Here is a 16,200-nt window from a genome sequence, read left to right on the forward strand (position 1 = left end):
AAAAAAAGACTAAACCCCATCACGGTCAGCTATAGCAACAGAGACATCATCCACACAACACATGGCATAGTGGCCCTGGGCGGTGACTCACTTGTCTCCATTCCATAGAATGACTGTTTTTCTTAGGTGCATAAAGTCCAGAATTTAATCACTTAATTGCAGTTCATCAGTGCAATAAACATTCCTTATGGAGAACAACCCCCCTCCCCCCCCCCCCCATCACCTAAAGACTTTGGCTGAATCTTGATGAAACCATCTCATTTTCCCTACAGATAAAAAAAAAACTAGTCATCTATAGTTCTTTAAAAGAGCTTTATATATGGATTGACTGCTCTAGTGCCATCAGCCAGCTTCAGATTACAAGGGGTGTTCCTGAGATGACCCTATTTGATATTCATGTTATATTACCCACTGTGATGTCATCAGTGATGTCACCCTTTGTCACACCACAAGTGATGTGATACGCCCGTTGTATCGTATGAAATAAAAGATTTTCCGATGCGATCGCTGTGGTTCTGAAACACAACAGTTTTCTTCGCAAAATATATTACAGGACAAAGTATCGCATGCATACTCTCAACACATCCTCCCATTCTCGGTTACAGGACTTTTTCCGGACTGCACCCACTTTGTGGAATTCCCTCCCTTGCACAGTAAGACTTTCCTCTAGTCTTCAAACTTTCAAGCGTTCTCTGAAAACCCACCTCTTCAGACAAGCTTATAATATTCCTCAACCACCATCTTAATCTCCCTTATTACCATCCTCTACACAGCTAACACAAGACAACAACCCTCTGACCAACATTGCCACACACAGCCCAACTAATACTTTTACCTTTGCATTCTAGCTGGTCCAGTATGCAATATGATGTAGCACATGCCCTTGTGTTTCAAACTCCCATTGTCCTATAGATTGTAAGCTTGCGAGCAGGGTTCTCTGTCTGTCTGTATTACCCAGTATTGTCTTATTAATGTTTGTTCCCAATTGTAAAGCGCTACGGAATTTGCTGGCGCTATATAAATAAATGTTGATGATGATGCATACAGTACCAACAACAAGCTTCTACGACAGACTAGACATATCTATCTACATGAACAGATGTAACAACAGTAATATGCGCTTTCCATAATAAGGACACAAAAAAGGACATATCATGTAAATAAGATGCAAAGTTGTATTCAAGGCCTTATTAAGGGTTCGAGCCACCTTAGGCTAATATGTTCGCAGATTTCCCTCACCTACCCACGTCAATCTAATACCTGGTAGGTAAAAATGAACAAGTCCTTGACTTAAAATCCAGCTTCCTTCAACCGCTCTCACTAATGTTTATGTTCCTATGTTTTCCAAAAACAGTCACGGCAATCTTTGTCACTCATTAATATCAGAACCGTATAGCAGAACTGAGGCAGGAACAAGAGCTATTGGGAGTAAAGACATGAAGTTTCGCTATCACACCTGTACCTGTTGCCATCCTTGTCTCTCCTGCTCACTTATCCTCAAGCACCCACCCAATGATGACTCATTGTCTGTATGGCAATATGTCAAGATTAAAACTTTGCTATATTTTTCTTTAATGTTTCCTTTTTACTTTGGAGAACAACTATCCGCTTATATTAAAATTAATGTCAGTTTACTTTATCCCTCTCCCTGTCACAATTTTGCACCCCAAAATGTTTGCGCCCCCCCCCCCAAAGTCTTGCACCCTAGGCTGTATCCTAGCCAGCCTATTGAATAATCAGGGCCTGGTTGTATTATATTTATTTTTTGCACAATACCTAAAAACTTACCTTTTTATATATCTTTATTTTTGTAAATATATTTATCCATGCAAAATTACAATAAGCAACTAAAATTTGTTCAAAATCTGTATGCCTAGATTTATGGGCTAGTACCCAGAAAACAAAATTAAAGGGCACCGATTGTCTCCACAAAGCTGAACCAGCATCCATGAGAATGCAGTCTATCAATTCGCATTGACATCACCGAGGACTACAGTGACTAGGCTTAGGGTGGCACTGGGTAGTGGCAGCTGGATTGGTTTATTTTTTGCTGATCTGCCCACCATACAGAAATTAATTTGGTTTGAACTGAGAGGGTATTTTTTTATTTTTTTTTTGAAAGCTCTACCACTCTATGTGGCTTAGGAGTGAAAAAAAACAAATTAGGTGAAGGCAAGGAAGGTATTGATTTTAGGAATATATGAGAAAAAATAAGGGAACATTTCTATAGTCCAGTAACAAATTACATGGAACCCTGTGCTTTGTCTTTTAAAAAGCGCGATTTAAACAGGCAAAAAGCATCAAATAATATTTATTGTAGGAGGTGAACTGTGATTTGTGTTTAGCTCCACCTAATGATGCACACACTACTGACATTTATCTCAGCAGGGTTCACTGTACCTTCTACTCCTAAAGCCATCCATAATATTTTCATGCTATCAGATTATTGAATTCTGCAGTAGGTTATCCTCAATAATACACATGATAGTTAATTATTTCTCTCCTTATATGCTGTAATAAACATACTGTTCTCATCCAAGCATGTCATTCATTATCCACTAATTCTAAATGATAAGGGATTGATGAATATATTGTCTGCAAGTTATAAACCAAGTGTTATAAGCCAAAGCTGGATATTAGTACACTGCGGAATTCTTTCTTTCAAATCTCACTTATTTGTCATTGGGCCTCCAATTTAAGCCATTCTGCCCTTTGACCAGTGCCTGAGCAACAGATCTATACTGTAGTTGACTGAACGTTTACTGAATACTGAATTACTGTGTACTGACCCAGCTTGTTTTACTATGTGTATTTGCTTGTAACCCCAATCCTCTGCCTTGTTGTTCTGTTTTGTACCTGCTGCCTGCCCTGACCTTATATTGGATTCTGATTTAGCACCTGAACTGCCGGCCTTGACCTCACCCTGTATCTGTCATTCTCCTGGCTATCAGCACTCACCTAGTCAGACTCAATGTAATAAAAAACAAAAATAAATCCTTCTGGCGCAATGTAGGTCTAAATCAAAGAAATTACCGTATATACTCGAGTATAAGCCGAGTTTTTCAGCACATTTTTGTATGCTGAAAAAGGCCCCTCGGCTTATACACGGGTGAACTTACCTGGTGTCCGGTCCCTGCGCTGTTAACTCTCTCTCTCAGTCCCGCAGTGGAACGCATGTGCGTTCCACTGACAGGAAGTTTTGCATTTGTAACAGAAATGCCTAACTTCCTGTATGTGGAACGCACATGCGTTCCACTGCGGGGCTGAGAGAGAGAGAGATGTCAGCACTAATGAGGGAATACAGCTGCTGCTGAACTGATTGAAGAATCAGAGCATAAAGTGAAGGACTTTGAGGACCAGTAAGCTTCATTCTTCTTCTTGAATCTCTGGGGATGTTGTTGTGGATCTGTGGGGTGACACCTCTGTCACAAAGGATTACGCCTTAAAAAGGGATACCTTAGGGTTGGCTACCAGCGCATCTGAATGGTACTGTACTATGTGTTATGTTACATGTGTAACTTAATCCTTGCTTAAAAGCTTTCTTGGTGCTTTGCATTAATAAACTTATGTATTCTTTACTTTCTTAAATGTGAAAATATTTTTCCATTTCCATGGTACTGGAGGTGAATGATAGGCTGCAGTTAGCCTGGTAAGATGTGATCTGGTGCAGTGTGTGTTTGCTGGTTAACCCTGGTTACACACTCCAAAAGTTGGCCCAGATAAAGAGCCTGTGGGTTCCTCGTTATGGTGACAGCACCCTACATTGATTTTTGCTTTACCATTATCATATTCATTTTTTGTTTTTGGCCTATGTTGTTGTTCCTGTTTCACAGTACACATTTGAAAAGAATAGTAAAAGGTTTCATACATTGGCTAAGAGAGAGAGAGAAGCCTTTTACTTATATATGCACAACAAAAAAAATTACAGTAATTAAACAGAAGTGAGCTTTTAAAAAAAAAAAAAAATTACCAGTAGCTGCTGCATTTCCCACCCTAGGCTTATACTCGAGTCAATAAGTTTTCCCAGTTTTTGGTGGTAAAATTAGGTGCCTCGGCTTATATTCGGGTCGACTTATACTCGAGTATATACGGTATATGTAAAGAATAAAATGTATATAAAAGAAAAATGTTTTACATGAGCTTAATAATTGATTAAATACTTGAATAACTAAAGAGTTGGACCAGACTCGCTGCCATACAGGGATTGTGTGAGATCCCCACTTTGCAAAAGCAAAAACTACATGAACGAAAAACAACACAGCGCCAAGGATGACCAAGATAGTAGTGTAGCAACTTACTGTATTATATAGAATCCATGATTTTATTCATCATTTCATTTGGAACATTTATGATGATCCTTAAGCATATATCTATGTTGGGATTATAGCGAACCGAATTTGTGTTGATTTTGATGTTATTATTAAAGTGTTATTATTAAAGTGTATTTTTAGTATATTTTACTGTATTGATATCTTATCATCTAAACCAGAGGTGTTCAAACTCAAACTCAGTCCTCAAGAGCTACCAACAGGTCATGTTTTCAGGATGTCTTTAATCATACACAAGTGAGTTAATCTATTTGGCTGTCAGTAATTATCCCACCTGTTTCTACAGACAGAAATCCTGACAACAACATGACCCATTGGTAGTCCTTGAGGACTGATTTTGGACACCTCTGATCTAAGCTTGCCTATCCTCAGCTCTGTGTGTTTCTTCAATCACCTGGTGAGACGAGCCTGAGAACCACGACCTGTGGATTTCCCACAACAAATGTCGTCCACTCTCTAGGGGTGGTCCCATTAAACTTCATGTCCTGGGTTTAGCCAGCACCAGTCACTAGTGGCAAAATGAGTCCACATCTGTACTTGTAATGACAACAGTGCTGAGGCATGGTCTTAGTAACACGACTATTATTTCACAAGGTACTGGTTCATAGTGATTAGATAGGCTACATTGTCGTGAATATTAGTTGAGTCAACAAAATGGCTGCCTCCACTGTAGGCGACAAGTCCATTTTAAAACACAAACATAGCTGAAACTTATTTTTCCACATATTTACATCTCTTGACATGACCGGAGTCTGTATTTTCTGCCCTGTTGAGTACATGGAAACATCATACTTAGACACCAAGGGGTAAATGTATCAAGCTGAGAGTTTTCCGGCGGGTTTGAAAAGTGGAGATGTTGCCTATAGCAACCAAACAGATTCTAGCTATCATTTTGTAGAATGTACTAAATAAATGATAGCTGGAATCTGACTGGTTTTTCAAACCGGCCGGAAAACTCTCAGCTTGATACATTTACCCCCAACAATAGTACAGTTACACCCAACGTTCAAAAGATCACACTGGTTTGTCTGAGTATTTAAAGAAATACAATGTAAACAAAGGTAACAATTTTTCTGTTTTACTTATCAAGAAGAGGTGTAAAACACATATTGTTTTCAAATTACATCATGTTTACTATAAATATGCTCCTTTAAATTACATTTAATATTACAGATACAAAAAAACAATAAAATTGCAATATACTGGACAATGTTCCAATAGACTTTCTAACAGAAAAATAAAATTGGTTGTTAAGCTTGTGGTATATCATTGTCTCATAAAGGATACAGGAGATTTTATATTGCTCAACAGGGTGTGGTGGATTTATTGTGCATTGCAATCACATATATATATATATATATATATATATATATATATATATATATATATATATATATATATACAGCTACTGTGAAATAAAATATCATCATTGTTGGTGTTATTTAGGGCTTGCTCATACCTCTGTGGTCTTCAATATTCTATATACATGGTGGTCTTATTTGTGTTCAGGAAAGTGGTAAATGTCAATGATCTCTTATTACACTACCCTAATACAATATTTATTTCTTATCCTTTTTTTATAGCACCAATCTGATAATATGCAGTCATTATTCACATCAATCCCTGCCTCAGTGAAGCTTAAAGTCTAAATTTCCTACTACACACACACAGACAAGGATGCATTTTTGTCAAAAGCCAATTAAAATACCAGTATGTTTTTAGTGGGAGTGGGAGAAAACACACAGAGGCGGAACTAGCAAGCTGTGGGCCCCCGATGCAGAGAGGTGGGAACCGGGGGCCCCGACCCTCTGCATCTACCATGCAGCTGGGCCCCATTATCTCCCTGGGCCCCGATGCACTGCACCTGGCGCACCAATGGTAGTTCCGCCACTGGTAGAACATATATACTACGCACAGATAGGCAGTAACACTAACCACTGTGCCACCATGCTGCCCTATGTTAAATGTTCAATAATAGCAAGCTATTTCACCAACACATCATCATCACCATCACCATTTATTTATATAGCGCCACTGATTCCGCAGCGCTTTACAGAGAACTCATTCACATCAGTCCCTGCCTCACTGGAGCTTACAGTCTAAATTCCATAACACACACACAGACAGACAGAGACTAGGGTCAATTTTGATAGCAGCCAATTAACTTACTAGTATGTTTTTGGCGTGTGGGAGGAAACCGGAGCACCCGGAGGAAACCCACGCAAAGACGGGGAGAACATACAAACGCCACACAGATAAGGCCATGGTCGGGAATTGAACTCATGACCCCAGTGCTGTAAGGCAGAAGTGCTAACCACTTAGCCACTGTGCTGCCCCAAATGAAAACCAAATTGATCTACACGCTCTTTTGACCAGAAGCCATCACCACATTAAATCTTGCACTAACCCATAATGTGTGTGTGTTAGTGTAGAGTATGTAATTCCGCAACCCTACTTAGAAGCTGTTGTCCCACTTCTGTATCTAACATGGGGTGTATGAACACACCACAGATAATATGTTCACTCTTTGTGTCCCTTTTTTTTACATCTCTGAGGTGATTTTAAAGCCGACATGAAAAACAACTTATCTGTTAAATTCAATTTTCTTTTATTGCTCCGGAGCCTACAATTTACCATCAAGGTGCCTGTTGACCTGACACTACATTATAATAGGCTGCATTGATTTTCAAACCACATGCTGTATGCTCTGCTAAAATACCTGGATCATTCTTACAAATTATAGAAAAGGATGACTTTTTATAAGTAAATGGCCTTGCCAAGAGAAAAATACATCATCATTTTCAGATATCTGAACTGACATAGAGGGGATTTTTTAAAGTTTTATTTAGAGTTTTATTAAAAAAAAAAAAAAAAGCAAGAAATCACCAAAGAGAGATGTTGAGGGCTTATTCACACATTACTAAATAAATGAACAGTATAATAAAAAAAATAGGACAAATAAATTCAATCCCACCATTGCGTTCTAAAATTTTGCATTCAAATACAACGCAGTGCAATTTATTTCTCATTGTGAACTGGCATCACTAGTACAATTGACTGCATTGATAAAAGCGCACATGCATAAAAATTCACGTGGAAAATTTGTTAGAAACTAAAATGTGTGTAAAGCACACCCGAATTCACCTCCCCATTCTTCCCTTTCCTATTCAAGTTCCCCAAGGATCCATTCCTGGCTCCATGCTCTTTTCCCTCTACACCTCCTTCCTTGGTGACTTCATCAGCTCCTTAAGTCTCCAGTACCTCTATGAATGTTGATGACACCCAAATCTAACTTTCCTCCCCTCACCTCTCCTCTTCCCTCATCTCTTGTGTTTCCTGCTGTCTCTCGGCCATCTCATCTTGGATGTCATTGATCATTGACTTTTCCCTCTGTGGCTTCCTCATCTCCCCCTCAAACTGTTGCTATCGCAACATTCTCCTCAAGTATTTTTACTAGAGATCATCCTCAACTCCTTCCTTTCCTTCATAGCTCTCATTCAGTTCCTCTCCAAATCCAAATCCTGATGTGGCAGTCCTTTCTTACCATGGAAGCTACCAAAACTGTTATTCACTCCCTTATAATCTCTCACCTCCATTATTGTAAACTTCTCTCTCTGGAATAGCCAACTTCTGCCTTGCCCCTCTTCAGTCTATCCTCAACGCCGCTGGTCACCTTATTTTTCTCACTCGTCGCGCTCTCTCTGCGGTCACTCTCAGCTGATCAATACACTTGACTCCCCGTGGTTTACAGAATTCAATTTCAGCTCCTGACCTTAACATACAAATCTCTCAGCGAATCCTCCCCCTCTATATCTCCAACCTCATATCTACCCGACTCTCCACTCTGCCTACTGTCTCACTACCATACTGATTACTTCTTACTAATCCAGCCTCAAGGATTTTGCTCCTCACCTGTGGAATTATTTCCCACACCCTGTCCGATTATCCTCTACTCTCCAAGGCTTCAAGCATGACCTTAAATCTCATTTCTTTATTCAGTGCGATCAGCCCTCCTCATAACTTCTTTGTCTCAGCTTTAACTTCCACTCCCCCAATTGGTACCACCCTATTTGTGTCTACCCATCCCTTTAGGATGTAAGTTCTTGAGAGCAGGGTCATCTTTCCTTGTGTTCTCCTTCTACTATCACATAACATTCTGTACATCAAGACTAACATCCTTAGCATTGTTTTCTTGAGCCCCGGCCAACTTCACATTGGACATTACCATCACTCTCACTCTGTCCCGTAAATAACTTTATCTACATTACCAAGTTATCTGTGTGTAATATGTCTGTTCTTTCTAGAATTATGTTTAGTTTAATAATGTATTATGTAATGTATTATGTATCATTGCTGTCTGTGTATTGCATACTACTGTTAATTTCATGTACGGGGCTGCAGACCTTTTGCGGAGCCTTATAAATAAAAGATGATGATAATAATAATAACAATAATAAAGTGTGTTGGTTTTTATGTGTTTTTTTACTCATTTTATCAGCACATTTTGAACATGTTTGACCATGCGATGAAGAACTAATTCCCCCAAAATAAAATATTAACGTTTTTGAGTTATGTGTATGATGGAATCTTGATTCCTACCTTTGGATTTCTTGCCCCGTTTGTATTATTTCCCACCTGCTCTATCGTCCTCCAGCCTACTATCCACATCTCCAACTGCTACACATGTTTATAGATGTAAATCATGGCCCTGATTCATTAAGGAACTTAAATTAAGAAATTTCTTGGAATTCTCCTAGACTGTTTTTTCATGTAGCACACAAATATCAACTTTAAATTTCAGTGTACAAATAAGCTAAAAAGTATTTGTGTGCTACATGAAAAAACAGTCAGTATTTAACTAATGTGCAAAACAGAAAACTAATTTTTCACCCCTTGCATTGTAACATGGTTTTGTCCAGGAGACTGAAATAAGAAACTTCTTAATTTAAGTTCCTTAAGGAATCAGGCCCCATATCTTTAACTTGAACTTGTCCAGCAATGGTGAATAACACCATTTAATACTGCCCAATTATTTGGCCAGCTTGATGCTTTTCTACTTTCCCCAAAAGCTAGGACTATTGGGTTTTGATGGTACCAGATTTGACCATTGCGGGCAAAATGGGCCAATAAGCATGACGTCCCCCTGCAACAGCAGCAGTGTGGGTATCCCTATCATAATATGAAACCAGACCCAGCCAATTCAGTATGGAGCTGAATGCCCTAGAGCAGGCTTGGCTAACCTGTGACACTCCAGGTGTTGTGAAACTACACATCCCAGCATACCCCTCCACCGATAAGCTGCTCTATATTGGCAAAGCATACTGGGGCTTGTAGTTTCACAACACCTGGAGTGCCACAGGTTAGCCAAGCCTGCCCTAGAGAATGGGGTTGCAATAACCATGCAGGCTCATCCTGTCATTCCTGGAGCGGTGGATGTGATGGTAATATGTGTTAGTCAAATATAGATTAAGTTCTGCCATGGAATTTCAAGTCCTAGGAAACCTTGGTTACCACTGACTGCTTGGTTGCCAGGGCATGCTAGTACTTGTAGTTCTACAAGTGCCTGCATTTCTAAGTGGTAAAGATAGAAGCTGATCCTGTCATCCAATGTTGGATTTTCTTCAACTTTAAAAGACAAAATATGTAGATAATAAAAATCCAACATGCGTAATAGGCAATAATATAAAATCAGAATATTTTATTTATTTTTGAATGCAGAGGAACAGAATATGTTAAAAATAAACATTGTAGTAAATATCATACAACTATCCTGCATAGTGCGCCCTGATAATTTTACACCCCAATAGATATATTTGTCTAAAAATAACTTTTAGCTCTTTCTTCTTTATTACAACGGTGTCCTCATTTCCAGCTTGTTCTAGTCTAATAGCTCCATGAAGATAGTGCTTTGGAGGAAAGCTTTGAATCGGTTATTTCCAGATGTTTCCTTTTGTTTTTAACACAGCTGTCTGATACTATCCCTACGTGAAGGTGAAGAGCTTCTTATATTCTACCTATATTCTCAGACATTAAAAGATATATGCATTGACTTATCTGTATTGCTCACATACTTACTGATCTTAACATGCTACATGTAAGAGTTGCTGTTATTTATGGCAGCTGAAATTCTGACGCACATATCGCAACAAAATACTGCAAAAAAGATTTTCTATTTCTAGAAAAATAGCAACACATTTCCAGGTGAAGTTTTACTACATTTCAATAAGGTTCATTTTGTTTCACAGAATGAATTTTGGTGGGCTGTTAAAATTTAGTGAAATGTATTTTACAGTATTTATAATGTTCTTAATATACCCCTTAATATCCACAAAATGAACAAATATTAAAATGTATATGTTTTCCTCTGTTTGCATTGTATTTTTTCTGCTCACCTACTGGTCAAATTGAGCAATAATATGCATAGGCAAACCTGGGGGTGGGGCTTTCTAGTACCTGGAAACCCCCCACCCCACATCTGGGGCACTGTATGTTTGAGGTGGCTGGCCCCAGCATCAGCCACTTTGCAGCTTGTGTTTCTGTCTGCACTGTTCATAGCCCTCTCTCCCTGCTGTGTGTCCCCGCCCATATCTCCACTGCCTGCATGTCTCGTGTGTGCAGCAGGAGGACACAAGACAGCACTAGATGAAGAGGGTAAGTGTGTGCGTGGGGGGTCTAATGTGCTTTTAATGCAGTGTTTCTCAACTCCAGTCCTCAGGACCCACTAACAGTGCAGGATTGCCCGGTGACCAGTGAAATAATTATATCACCTACTACACTGTGTCAGTCAGTAATGAATACACCTGTGTTCCAGCAAGGAGATATGGAAAACATGTACTGCTAGGGGGTCCTGAGGACTGGAGTTGAGAAACACTGTTTTAATGTAAGTGGAGGGATTTAATGTACAAGTACAATAGTTCCTTTGTAAACATAGGCTTGGAGGGGCTTTTAATATACGTGTGTGCGGAAGGGTGAAAAAGGGTTTTTTAATGTGTGTGAGGGGGTATTTATGTAATGTGGATGGGGTGTTATATTAATTTCATAACAGGTTGAGAGTGGGAGCTTTTAATTTATTGGTGGGGGGAAGGTTGGGGATATTGAATTTAATAGTGGGGTTATGGCAGACACATTAAGGGTGTGATGACGAGACTTTATTAATTGAATGTGTGGCTGAGTTTTGGGGAGTAGAGCTATTTCTTAAAAGTGAATGCTAATTATTTAATATCGGGCTGCTTTGGGGTAGGGAGGCCTACTTTGTTCACTCAATGCTGGGATTTCTATATTATGTACCTGTCCTTTATTTCAAACAGGACCCCAACATTCCAGGACCCAGACAAGCAGCAACTGAGCTTAGAACAGCAGCAACAAGTAGTAAAAGCAGCAAAAGAGAGCAGGACAGTCTGCCAACTGTTCTGACACACTCAGGGCTTTGTCCTTACTGTAAAGACAGTTGGGATGTATGTCCCTCTTCCCCCGACTCTGAGAGGGAGAGCTACGTGCACCTAACAGTAATGCACGCATTGCCCGTGTATATGATGTGGATAGGAAGAGTTGGAGAGCAGCCAAGCACTGTCTATAATTATAGCCACGCCCACTGGCGGCATAGCGTGGAAACCCCTCTTCAAATCTTGTGTCTGCCCGATATGAGCTTATTTTGGCAAATGCGGGACCCATGTCAGATCACATGACGTCACCAGAGGAAGATTTCCTGTCTGCTCATACTGATTTCATTATAACTATTATGTGCAGTGTACACTTTATTGTTTCTGGAGAAAGGACTCTGGCCTGAAGCATTGCTGTTTCCCTATCTGTATAAGTATCTGGAACCTTCATTTTTCGGTTGTATGCTCCGAGGCAAATCAGTTCATTCCATGGAAACATTTTTTTATTTTGCACAATATTTTTGTGTATCATCTACTGACTGATCACATTTTCCTTAAATGTGTGATAGTTTGGTATCTAATATATACTCAGTTTAGCCTGACAAGACCTAGACACTACTCACTGGGAAGGCGAGTGGTAATGAGCTTGGTGCAAATATAAATTAATACAGCTAAACAAACACTCATCCCTTTAATTGGCTTCATTACCTAGGCAAATTAACGTGAGAGATGGCAAATGTTACTCTGCTGGGAGACACATTTTGAATGCAGGTGTAGGGCGGACACTATGCCATCACATATTATATTGGATTGAGGAGGGTAGGGTTCCATGGCCTGCTTATTAGATACAAGTGGCTTTCAAAGCCTCCAATATTTAATAGACTGGCCAATCTTCCTCACTGATGTCAGCCCATACCTCCCTAGCATTATAAAGGAATGTATTTAACATGTAGTGGGATGGAACAGAGGCGGACAAAATAAGACTGTCCAGATGATACAAGTCCTGGGATTCTCTGCCAGTCAGTTATGTAGCTCCACTACAGCTGGAGAGACCAGGCTTAGGACAAAGAGTGATAGACAGGAGGAAGAAAAACAAGACATCTGCAAACAATGGGTGATAGATAAGACAAAAAACAAAAAAACAAACAGACAAGACACTAGGAGACAGATTTTTGAGAGCACTAATAAAGGGAGGGTATACATAGGTATGGCAGATGTGTGTGTGGGGGGGGGCACCTAATCTTCTGTTTTGAGACTTTAGATAAACCACTCTCACAAAATTCGGAGTCACTCATATATTCTAATTTAATATTAAAGAGAAGCTACAGGAGCACACAAAAAAAATATACATTTAACACAGTGAAAAGGTATATTTAATCCTGTCAAGCACATGGTGTATGGGGGGTGTCAGGCAATGCAGCACGAACACATGGTGTCACCAAAATTCTGCACATTCACTATGAGCTATAAACATGGCTTTGTGTGGTGGTGAAGGGCTACCACACTAAGGAGTGGCATAGCTCCGACAGAGACTGCATTACGATGCATTTAGTCTGCAAAAGCCTAAATTATTTTTCTTCTGATTAAATGTTATTCACGGTTGTGGTAAATCCATTCAGTGAGGTTTAAGCCATCATGATTAAGCTGCTGGTTGGTTTTTGAAGTTAAGATTTTACAATTTCATTAGGTAGTCATCCTATTTAAGAGAAGTTGGCATTTCATGAAAATAATTCCTGTAATATACAACAGCTTCAGGCAGACAGGCAACATTTTTCATCTTGCTGTTTTAACAAGCGTTGCATATTAAACTAGCAGTAATTTCCATGGTAAATAGTAAACAGGAGAATACACATAACAGCTGTGCAGAGAGAGATGACAATATAGTTACGATCTAACAGCGCACACGACTATCAGAACGTCCTGAAGGAATGCTGGACCACCTCTAAATCACAGCTTTTAATGTGAGATGAAACCATTTGGTAATCTTCAAATGTTTCCAGTGAGTGAAGAATGTCTGTATGCAATATAAAGATAAGTCACAATGTCTAGTTACTTTATAATGCAACATATGTATAACCTGAAAATAATATCTGTATAAATGGATGTCATGTGCGATAAGGATACAATCCATACTGTAAAGTAATACAGATAGTGATTTAAAACATTCCAGATAGGTATAAATATTCTTAGTGCAGCAAGATGTTCGATGGTTGCATGGTAATCTGGTTTGAAAGTCCCTGCTTACCTGATAGGCATGATATTTTAGGGGGCTTTGGTCCCTTTCCAATCTTGAGTGTTACACATTCAGGTTATTTCTGCAGGAAAAAGGGATTCTGTTGGCTGTAGTCATGTATTTTCAAGAGGCTGTAGAGAAAGCCTTGTGTTTTGTTGGAAAGCAGAGGACAATTTAAACTGGGGAATTGGCCTCTTGGCGAAATTTTGAGGAATGGGGCTTGTGATTGTCTCCGCAGATGTGAGGTCAGTAACTCACAAAGGGAAATGTGTCCAGTGATCTTGAAGGTGCACCTGGTTTGACAGCAGTCCAGAAGGGCACTGCTCATTCTGGGGGGTTGTTATCCCCTTTTGTGGTTACCACACGACTTAAGTTGCAATCTTCTGCTGAATCACTCTGTATGTCTCTACACTGGCTGCCTGTTTCCTACCTAATCCAATATAAAATACTTTTACTAACCTACAAGGCCATCAACAAAGCTGCACCAACATACATCTCCTCTCTTGTCTCAAAATATCTCCCAACTCGGCAACTCCGTTCTGCGTCTCTCATCCACCCATTACCGGTTACAGGACTTTTTTCGGGCTGCACAGTAAGACTTTCCTCTGGTCTACAAACTTTCAAGCGTTCTCTGAAAACCCACCTCTTCATACAAGCTTATAATATTCCTCAACCACCCTCTTAACCTCACTACATTACCCTATTACCATCCATTACACAATTTTACACAAGACAACTACCCTCTGACCAACATTGTTGTGCGACGGGATCATTTAGCTTACGAATCGCTTCTACCTTTGCAGTCTGGCTGGACCGAAATACAAAATGTAGACTTAACCTCATGTATCAAACTCCCATTATCCCATAGATTGTAAGCTTGCGAGCAGGGCCTTCTCACCTCTTTGTCTGTTTTATCCAGTTTGTTTCTTACTGTATTTGTCCCCAATTGTAAAGCGCTACGGAATATGTTCGCGCTATATAAATAAATGATGAGTGGGTATGGCATCTGCTCACAACACTGTTATGTGGTTATTGTATAATGTTTCTGATTCCCTGATCTATAGTTATGTAAACGAATTGCTGGGTTGAAAGCACTTTACAAGTGCTGTATAGAAATAAGTAAATGCAGATATAATGACATTTGAAATCATGTATTATCATAAAGATTAGTCATTCCATCCACATGAATAAGGCCAATATTCATGACCCAAATTATCTTTAATTATGTGTTTTGACCCATATAACAAGAGACATTTTCACATTTTGTCTAAAAGTCACTTTCAGCTGCAAAGAATTTATTTTGTAGTCTACCCAAGTAGTGTAAAGCTTTCAGGGGAAAAAAAAAATATTTTGGTAGCATATTAAGATGTATATTTTTATATGGAAATTACAGTGAACAAATTAGCAAATATAGAAGAAAAAGCACTCAGTTTGTGTAACCCCACAAATATAATGCCAATAAAATTTATGACAATCTATTAATAATCCTATATGGGTAACTTTTTCCTTTTAAAAGAATCCGCTTCTTTATTTATTTCAAGGTTGACAGATCTAACAGATTAAATTACCATCATACACTGCAGTGAAGAGTTAAATTAATGTGCATAACAAACAGCGGAATGTGTAGGGCTTTAGAACCATAAGGGGACATCTAATAAGAGGGTTTAACCGAGGAGACAGGGTAACATGCAGAGAGGGAAGGGAGTAGAGGTCACCACCAGCAGGAAAAACATTGAATGTTGCGTGATGATTGTTGACAAGTCAGAGGGAGGCATACTTTAAAATGAGCAATCCACGGATCCCAAATCTTTGCAAAAAAATGTATTGAATGTCCAACAATGCACATCATGTATTCCATCAGAGACACATACCAGCTTCTGACAAGAACTGTGATGGTCGGGGCAAATGGCGACTTCCAGTCTGCCACTAGCTGGTAGGTGGCGGCAGATAGGATGTGTGGGATAAGCCCGATTTGATGCTTAGTTGTTCCAGAGGAAGTACATAGAATTTGCTTGGGAGCAGTGTTCAACTTGGAGAATTGAATCTAAAGTACTTTACAGCTCTCCAAAACCCTTAGGACATGTCCATCGGATGTGGACGAAGGACCTGGATACTGCACAACCCCTTCAGAATTGTCAGGGAAAAGGCTGGTCAACTTATATGCATTTCCTTTAATATGACTGTAGACAGGGCTGGAGGAGGTACTCTCCTATATCTCAGCCCAGTCAGAGGCCAGGACAGGACAGAGGGTAAAGCTTGG

Source organism: Mixophyes fleayi, chromosome 3, assembly GCF_038048845.1.
Source record: "Mixophyes fleayi isolate aMixFle1 chromosome 3, aMixFle1.hap1, whole genome shotgun sequence".
Lineage (NCBI taxonomy): Eukaryota > Metazoa > Chordata > Amphibia > Anura > Limnodynastidae > Mixophyes > Mixophyes fleayi.